Source organism: Miscanthus floridulus, chromosome 17 (assembly GCF_019320115.1).
Source record: "Miscanthus floridulus cultivar M001 chromosome 17, ASM1932011v1, whole genome shotgun sequence".
Lineage (NCBI taxonomy): Eukaryota > Viridiplantae > Streptophyta > Magnoliopsida > Poales > Poaceae > Miscanthus > Miscanthus floridulus.
In genome coordinates this window covers 62,484,794-62,495,158 of record NC_089596.1, presented here as the reverse complement: position 1 = coordinate 62,495,158, position 10,365 = coordinate 62,484,794, and the positions used below count along the sequence as shown (strand labels likewise).

Below are 10,365 nucleotides of genomic sequence, written 5' to 3'. Positions count from 1 at the left end.
TTTATAGAATGAGTAGGGTAGAAAAAACATGCTAAGGCACGTTCACGGAAAAAAACCCACACTTGAGAGTATAGTGCAAGGGAAAAGTCCGGTATTTTGAGCGGAGAGGCTCCATAAATGGACTTCCTCTGTTTGTCTTTATTTATACAAAGCATATTTCATTTCTTAGGACAAGATTTTCATGGACCATTACTCTATTAATCACATTGGGATCCTAGATCACAAATCACATGCATGTTGGATATGATCACAAGATATTTTTCCTAAAATTTCCTATTTTCTAAAATAAATAAATATATTTTTCTTCAATTACTTTCTGGTCTAGGAGGTAATTGGTCATCATGGCTATACACATTTACCTAAATGGATGGTCCACAGTTATTTTGGCAAACCTCTAATTAGTTATAGCTCAAAGCTTTGTCTTAAGAAGCCAAAAAAAAAAAACTGACGACCGCCACGAATCCACGCTATGACGATAGTTGAGGCCTCACATGGAAAAAAAATTCCCCCTTGAAACCTGAAACTGAACAGTGCTTTTAGTTTGGGCTTCACGAACCGGCCCAGGCACCTACTTTGGTTTCCGATGGCCTGCTCGTTGATGATCCGGCAAGGTGGACCGTGGGGGGCGTGGCGCCGCCGATACCCAGCGGCCAGCGGCTTCCGGGCCGGGGGACGAGACCTAGCTAGGGCAAAGCTAGTCCTCGAACGGAGGTAGATTGTAGAAGACGTCTGCGGCCTGCGGGGCGCCATATGTAGTGGCGCGGCCTCGGTGGTAGGCGAATAGGGGTAGCGATGATGCCGTCCCCTCTGCGTTTCCTCCGCGGGAACCATGAGCGGCCGCGGATGGACGACCGCCGAGGTGGGACGCGGCAGTGGCCGGTGGGTGAAGAGGCAGAATGGTAAGAGACCAAGGTCACTTCTAGCCTTCAACTAGCTCCACAAGACAGATTAGAAAATGTCAGCTGAAATATCAAAGTTTAGTGTTTGTGCTTTTGAGTTTGAGTCAATCAGAATGGGATCCAGCCATACTAGGACAATGCATCCACTCCACTGATGGATTCTGCATATTTCTGATGAGATGGCGATAGAGCTCTAATGATTATCCCTTTGTAGTTCTGCCTAAGAACAACAATACAGATACAGGTGCATTGTGTTCCTGGAAGAGCAGTTAATCGCGAGCTCAGTGTACTGATGCCGTTAGAACCTTCAAGTTTGGGAAGGGAATGGCTATTGATTCGAGGCAATGCAAGCGTGTTGCATCTCAATTGCAGTAGTCAGGAATGTCGCTTTCATGTTTTATGTGCCGTGTTGCTATCAGACCTGGCTGTAGTCTGGATGGGTTTGCTAAGGGTAAGGGGTGCCAATGTGAGTTGAGTTGGGTTTTTTTTTTTCACTTGTTTGCTCTGCTACCCTTGCTACAGGTTGTGCTGCTATTATCGGACCCTAGACACTATTTTATATCACTATCTCTGCTTCAGTCTTGTTCCTAGATAAATTTTAGAGCTGGGGCAACTTTGTGTATAGTCCAATTGTTCTAAAACGCATTATACATACAACATACCCTTTTTTTTTCTTGCAAACATAATCAGGCTGTTACCATCGATGTGAATGTGTGGAGTGATGCTGGACATGCCGTGAATCATCTGTATGATCCGCTCTATATGATGGGTCGTGATGACATCCCAGTTGGTGTCGGTGGTGATGGTGGAATATCAGACTCAGGCACCATATATCCAAATGTCGGTGGTTATTTACCACTGATTGATCAGGTACCAAGTTTTATATTAGTTTCCACTGTAACAATGCACTGTAGAGAGGGCTAATTAACTTTGATATCTAGGGAATTGGTCAGTTCTCCTGTGGCTGTGATTCTCTAGTTTAATTCCTAGGAGTAGATATAATATTTATGTTAATATTTAGGGCATGACAACAGTTGGAGGCTGCCGGTACAGGCAAGCTATTCCACTAGAAGGCGGTGGACGGTTGGACGTGGACACAAACTTTGGAATCAGAAGGAGCTTCCTTCCACAGGTAGTGTATCACTTTTGTGATCTTCTTTGTTGATTCCTTGTATTTGGCCTTTCCACGATCCTTTAATAATACAACAACAACAACAAAGTATTTAAGTCCCAAACAAATTGGGGTAGGCTAGAGTTGAAACCCAGCAGAAACAATCAAGGTTCAGGCACGTGAATAGCTCCGAGCACTCCTATCTAAGGCTAAGTCTTTGGGTATATTCCATCCTTTCAAGTCTCCTTTTATTGCCTCTACCTAAGTCAACTTCGGTCTTCCTCTGCCTCTCTTCATGTTACTATAATGGCTTAGGATTCCACTACGCACCGGTGACTCTGAAGGTCTCCGTTAGACATGTCCAAATTATCTCAATCGGTGTTGGACAAGCTTTTCTTCAATTGGTGCTACCCCTAATCTATCACGTATATCATCGTTCCGAACTCGTTGCCTTCTTGTATGATCGCAAATCCAACGCAACATACGCATTTCCGCGACACTTATCTGTTGAACATGTCGTCTTTTTGTAGGCCAATATTCTGTACCATACAAAATAGCAGGTCTAATCGTCGTCCTATAAAAACTTGTCTTTTAGCTTCTGTAGTACCCTTTTGTCACATAGAACACCAGATGCTTCCCGCCACTTTCATCCACCCTGCTTTGATTCTGTGGCTAACATCTTCATCAATATCCCCGTCTCTCAGTAGCATTGATCCTAAATATCGAAAGGTATCATTCCTAGGCACTATTTGACCTTCCAAACTAATATCTTCCTCGTCCCAAGTAGTAGTGCCGAAGTCACATCTCATATACTCAGTTTTAGTTCTACTGAGTCTAAAACCTTTGGACTCTAAAGTCTCCCGCCATAACTCCAGTTTCTGATTCACTCCTGTCCGGCTTTCATCAACTAGCACTACATCGTCCGCGAAAAGCATACACCAAGGGATGTCCCCATGTATATCCCTTGTGACCTCATCCATCACTAAGGCAAACAGATAAGGGCTCAAAGCTGACTCTTGATATAGTCCTATCCTAATCGGGAAGTCATCCGTGTCTCCATCACTTATTCGAACTCTAGTCACAACATTGTTGTACATGTCCTTAATGAGCCCGACGTACTTCATTGGGACTTTATGTTTGTCCAAAGCCCACCACATAACATTCCTTAGTATTTTATCATAAGCCTTCTTCAAGTCAATAAAAACCATGTGTAGTTCCTTCTTCTTCTCCCTATACCGCTCCATAACTTGTCTTATTAAGAAAATGGCTTCCATGGTTGACCTTCCCTGCATGAAACCAAATTGGTTCATAGAGACCCGCGTTATTGCTCTCAAGCGATGCTCGATAACTCTCTCCCATAGCTTCATAGTATGGCTCATCAACTTAATTCCCCGGTAATTAGTACAACTTTGAATATCCCCTTTATTCTTGTAGATCGGTACCAATATACTTCTCCACTCGTCAGGCATCTTGTTCGATCGAAAAATATGGTTGAACAGCTTGGTTAGCCATACTATAGCTATGTTCTCGAGGCATCTCCACACCTCGATTGGGATACCATCCGGTCCCATCGCCTTACCTCCTTTCATCCTTTTCAACGCCTCTCTGACCTCAGATTCTTGGATTCTCCGCACAAAGCGCCTATTGGTGTCATCAAAAGAGTCATCTAACTGAAAGGTTGTGTCCGTATTCTCACCATTGAACAATTTGTCAAAATACTCTTGCCATCGATGTCGGATCTCATCCTCCTTCACCAAGAGATGCTCCCTTTCATCCTTAATGCACTTAACTTGATTGAAGTCCCTTGTCTTTCTCTCACGAACCCTAGGATTCTCACCATTGAACAATTTGTCAAAATACTCTTGCCATCGATGTCGGATCTCATCATCCTTCACCAAGAGATGCTCCCTTTCATCCTTAATGCACTTAACTTGGTTGAAGTCCCTTGTCTTTCTTTCACGAACCCTAGCCATCCTATAAATGTCCTTCTCTCCTTCCTTCGTACCCAAATGTTGGTAAAGATCCTTGTACGCTCTACCCTTTACCACACTTACATCTCGCTTTGCAGTCTTCTTTGCCACCTTGTACTTCTCTATGTTGTCCACACTCCTGTCATGGTACAAGCGTCTATAACATTCTTTCTTCTCCTTAATAGCCCTTTGGACTTCCTCGTTTCACCACCAAGTATCTTTAGCCTCGCCTCCACTTTCTTTGGTTACTCCACACACCTCTGAGGCCACCTTCCGAATGTTGGTTACTATCTTCTCCAACATGTTGTTTATGTCATCTTCTTCCTTCCAAGAGCCCTCTTTGATAACCCTTTCCCTGAATACCTCTAATGTCTCCCATTTCAGTTTTCACCACTTTGTTCTTTCAATCTTAGCTTGTTTATCCCTACGGGCATGCACCTGAAAATGAAAGTCTGCCACCAAAAGCTTATGTTGAGAAACAACACACTCCCCTGGTATCACCTTGCAACCGAAGCATGCTCGTTTGTCCTTTCTTCTTACGAGGACAAAGTCAATCTGGCTAAAGTGTTGTCCGCTACTGAAGGTCACTAGATGAGATTTTCTCTTTCTAAAGAAAGTGTTGGCTATCATCAGGTCAAAAGCTACCGCGAAGTCCAAAACTTCCTCCCCTCCTGATTCCTACTACCATACCCAAAACATCCATGAATATCATCAGGTCAAAAGCTACCGCGAAGTCCAAAACTTCCTCCCCTCCTGATTCCTACTACCATACCCAAAACATCCATGAACTGTCTCGAAACCTGCGCTTGTAGTACCTACATGCCTATTAAGATCTCGTCCTATAAAAAGCTTCTCACTACTAGGTACAGCTCTAATCAGGTCATCTAAGTCTTTCTAGAACTGTCTCTTAGCACTCTCGTCGAGGCCTACTTGGGGGGGGGGGCATACGCACTAATTACGTTCAAGACCATATCACTAATGACAAACTTGACTAAGATAATCCTATCTCCTTGCCTTCTCACTCCCACCACAACATTCTTGAGGCTCTTATCAATCAAAACTCCTACTCCATTTCTATTCGCGACTGTCCCTGTGTACCAAAGCTTGAAACCTGTATTGTCCACCTCCTTCGCCTTTCACCCTTCCATTTAATCTCTTGAACGCATAATATATTTACACGCCTCCTAGTCGCGGTATCAACTAATTCTCTTAACTTATCTGTAAGCGATCCTACATTCCAACTACCTAAACGGATCTTAATTGGTTCGACTAGCTTCCTTACCCTTCGCACCCGTCGACTCAGATGTGAAGACCCTTGCTCATTTTTCACTACACCCGGGCGCCGATGCAGCGCGCCACTAAGGAAGCGACGACCCGATCCTTGCTCACTTGACACCATGCCCAGATCACGACACGGCGCGTCACCAAGGGGGTGCCGACCCGGCCCTTGTCCATTTAACACCATACCCGGGTTCTGATATGGCGCGTCGCTAAGAGGGTTACGCCCCAACGATTTTCTTTCGGGTTTCATCTCCATTAGAATGGCTAGATTTAACGTTGGTTCACCAAGCCTATCACAACCCTCCTACTTTACCAGGGCTTGGGACCTGCTATGTTGAGACAACATATGCGGAGTTTCCATGATCCTTTAATACTTAACTAAAAGCACATTGTTATAAAAACTAAAAAGATAGAAGGGAGTCCACTGGAACCCACCGATGCATCAAATTTCTCTCGAAATTAGTTATATTTTAGCTGGTGTCTGATTCATTTTAAATTTGAAGATAAGCTGATCGGTGGGAATTTATTTAAAGTCAAGAGCAGCTGAACAATTATATTTGCAGTCTGCACTAACTAGGCATGAGGTGGAACGAAAACAATTTTTAGGCATATTACTTGCAATATTTAGTGATAACTTGCTTTGTGGAAGACATGCACTCTACTTAGATTAATAGTTTTTACTAACAGGGTCACAGAAGATATATGCCACTTCAGCAACCTACAGCACAACAAGTATTGATAGACACAATTTCTGCTGGCCCTACAACAGTCTTTCTCATAGGATCACACACAAACTTCGCCATTTTTCTCATGACATATCCACACCTGAAGAGAAATGTGGAGCACATATACATTATGGGTGGTGGAGTGAGATCAAAGAACCCTACAGGTTGCTGTTGAAAAAATGCTACAGGTTGTACGCCACAGCAGTGTGGTGACCATGGTAACATGTTTACTAGTTACTCTACCAACCCAAATGCAGAATTCAACATATTCGGAGATCCTTTCGCCGCATACCAGGTATAAACCTTAGATTTGCAAGATATGACCTGTTTTACCCTTTTTATTGATGCTTGAAAGTGGATTGTCTTATTTCATTTGAATTATGCATTTCTTAGCTTTGCCCCCTTTTCTTTGAATCCGCTCTGGCATTTGTAGCACGTTCTCTTTGGAGCAAAGGGAAAATCATGCCTCGTTTATCTTTTTTTTTGTCTACTCTCATTCTCTCAATGTTGTGTGGATTATTGTCACTTGTTAGTTTGTTACTTGTGTTATGCTTTAGTGCGTTGTAAACTCTCACATACCTATGTATGCTTCAGCTTGCATGCTTAATTACAAATAATGCATGAATCTGTATTTAGCTCATCGTTATTCCATATCAATCAACGGATCAGCTAATCAGCTAGTGAAAATTGCTTCTATGCCATTGGGATAACCACTCATTCTGCCATATGATAACTTGTTCTCCCCTCTATACCATCTGCCCATTACTTTGCAAAAATTGCATCCCTTCCATGTTATTGCCATCACTTCACTGTTAGTTTAGCTATTAAGCAATACATACAGGTCATTTTTACCTCCCCCATCATTTCCCAGAAATCAGAACAGAAATTAAGATGGGCCTCACTCTGATGCCACAATGTCATTCTTCTCGCTCTCACACCTACACGGACCCCATCAGTAATATAGCCTTCTTATATTTCCCCAGAAAGTATGATGAGTGGCAAAATGAATAAATGATCTTTGCATGCTTTCATTGACCATTAAATTAACAAAATGATTGTATGGAGGGTATGGATTTTGAGAAATGATGGCCAATAAGGGAGCATGACTTATGTGGTGGTAGATTGTGGACTGAGGAGTTTATCAGTGGCATGAAAGGATTTTTTTTAAGAAGCTAACATATGAACCTCATCAGGTGTTTCACTCTGGCATACCAATTACTCTTGTTCCTCTTGATGCGACAAATACAATTTCAATCAACAAAGAATTCTTCTATGAATTTGAGCGTCGTCAGAGTACTTATGAGGCACAATACTGCTTCAAGTCTTTAAAGATGGCTCGTGACACATGGTTCAATGATGAATTCTATACAGTAAGTTCATGTAATTTGTTCCATCTCATTTGGTACATATTTCTTTTTCACTGTTACTTGTTTTTCTTTATTCATGTTTCTTCTATTTCCTTGTTCAGAGCTATTTTATGTGGGATTCTTTTACCTCTGGTGTTGCCATTTCCAGCATGTGCAATGATAAGATCGGTAAATATGGAAACGATTTTGCTCAGCTTGAATATATGAACATTACAGTAGTAACTTCAAACAAACCATATGGTGTGCATGATGGCTCAAACCCATTATTCGATGATCGTACTACTCCCAAGTTTGGTCTTCAAAAGGGTGGAGTTCATAGTGGTCATGTTCAAACTGGGATTACAGATAGCTTCTGTCATGTCAAGGGCAGTAATAAAGGAAGATGCGAGGTACTATATGGCCACCAAATAATTATTATGAACAGCTGCATAGTTCTTTTCCTGATGAAAAAATTATTGCTGATATCCGTTAACTTCATAGAAATTGTGTCAACTTCCCTCAGTACATGCCTCTGTTATTTTGAATGCATAATTTTTATGAAGAATGCATTATGAGAATGGTACGAATGTTACTATTTTGTATTGGACAAGTTACTCTTCCATTTTGCAAGTAAATAAGATGTATGAATAAATCCTACTGTCTAAGGATACACTGAGTAATTGTTTTTCTTAGGATGGATACACTAAGGAAATTTCTAGTCCAGAAGCAGCCCACATTCGTGTTGCTACAAAAGCTAAGACAAATGTGGATAAGAATAGCCCTCTGGACAGGGAGTTTTTTGTGAGCTTCCTAGAGGTAAGCTACTCTGCCTGTTGGCTCATGTCACAAGATTCACAACTCATGTTTTTTGCATTATACCTGTTCTTTCTGATCAATTTCGTTTCTAATATGTAAAGCTGAAATGATCTAATAGGCTTGATTGTTTATGTATCACAACATGCCAGTTGCATCCCTTTTATTATTTTTACATGTATATCATTAGTTGTAATTTGTAAATCATTGACAGAGTTTTTTTTTCACTTTTCAGTTGATTTATCCAAAGGTAGCTAAATTAGCACTTAGCACTTTAACACCATCTTACCATTAGCAGAATTTACACTATCAGCTTGTATTTTTGCAACACAGTGCTGAACTTTTTATTTTCATTGATTCATTCAATAATAGATACTAAACTTAAGTCTCGTGATCGGTAGATCTCCTAATAATGGAATATTATGTGAAACGTCAATTTGCGCTGCAATTCTGCATGCAAATTGGCCTTTGGTGATCATCTGCTCTTTAGTAACTGATATTCTGTCACACAAAGTTTTATATGAAGGCCCTAATGCACTTAAATGCAGTGTTATCTATGAAACCAAAAAAGTTGCTCCAAGCATTTGTCAGCAATCATTTTATGTGATGTCAGCCTACTCTTATAACTAGACTATGACCTGCAGGCACTAAATCTTAAGGAAAACTCTGGCTGTTTCGACATTAAGGCACAATTTCCATTCTACAGAGAGTTTTTTAATAAGCCATCGTTGAAAAGCAAAAAAACGGGGAGACCTGTTATTATTGACATGGACATGAGTCCTGGAGATTTTGTCTCCCTTATATACCTCTTAAAGGCACCTCCTGAAGTAATAGATTTAAAGGTACAATTATTGGGAATGGCACAGTGTTATGCTTCTATGCAATTAAAGATTTCGTTTTGTATTTGTTTTGACGAATGCAATTTAACTATAATGATTACAGGGGATTTTGGTCAGTGGCAATGGGTGGGCCAATGTTGCAAGCATTGATATCATTTATGATATTTTACATATGATGGGCCATGATGACATTCCTGTTGGACGTGGTAATACCACTGCATTAGGAACTCCAAGTCTCGGTTGTGAATATGTCAGTATTATTCCTCAAGGCAGTGGAGGACTTATTGACTCAGACACTCTATGGACTAGCTCGATCATTGCCAAGGAGCCCTAGAAGGTTATCTTTTTGTAGGCACCAGATTAACCAGCATATAAGTTAGCGCCCATGGTCTAGATACTTACAATTTTCTGCTTTCCATCCTTAGGTATACTGCTGAAAATTTAGTAAAACATGGCGCTCCTAGAAACACTGGCCATCCAGAACTTTGTTGGCCCACAGGATCACCGGCTCAGGTGAGTGAACCACTCACCAGTCTTGCCGAGCACCCGCTAGAGTGTTGCAGAGCATCCACTAGCCGTGTCGACCAGCGAACAAGCGTTGTCCTGTCCCCACACACTATGGCTGGAGCTAGAAGAAGAGGAAGAACAGAGCAAGCACACACACTACAAGACACCAGCAGTTGGCCGAAGCTCTGTCTGTGAGATGGTAAATCTGAACTCTCTTTACTGAGTTGCCGTTGTAGTCTATTTATACGACTCTATCCATCTATTCCTAATACAACGCACATGCTTGTAATAGTAACTAGATAACATACATGGACTGACTCTGCATCGGCCACTGCATGTGCCTACAGTGCTGCAGGCGAGCAATTCGGCGCCTGCACCTGCAACGTCTATAGTATCACAGCAGGGGGCATTTTCAGCAGTCGCCTTCCCCTTACTGTGTTCATACAAGGTAGCAGTAGATTATCTAACAATATTCTCTTAATCCTACTGCTAAGCCTTGTACCCCCTCCATGCCGATCATCTCCTTCAGCTCCGTGAGTCGAAGACGTCTGAGCGGCTTGGTGAGGACGTCCGCGAGTTGCCGACTAGTTTCGATGAACTCGATGACGATCTGCCCTCCATCGACACAGTCCCTGAGGAAGTGGAACTTTACGTCGATGTGTTTACTCTGGTTGTGCAGAACCAGATTCTTCGCGATGGCGATGGCGGGCTGGTTGTCCACCATCAGTGCTGGTGGATGAGCTTCCACGCCGGTTAGCTCGCCCAGCAGCCGGCGTAGCCACACAACTTGGCACGCCGCTGTGGCCGCCGCTACGTACTCTGCCTCGCAGTAGATAGCACCACCACCTTCTGTTTCAGCGATAGCCATGAAATT

General features: G+C 42.3%; 1 pseudogene; it reads left to right on the top strand.

Annotated features, from left to right (window-relative positions):
- The first annotated feature begins 716 nt into the window (after positions 1-716).
- On the top strand, positions 717-9,348 carry LOC136518318 (nucleoside hydrolase 3-like; annotated as a pseudogene).
- Positions 9,349-10,365: the final 1,017 nt, after the last annotated feature.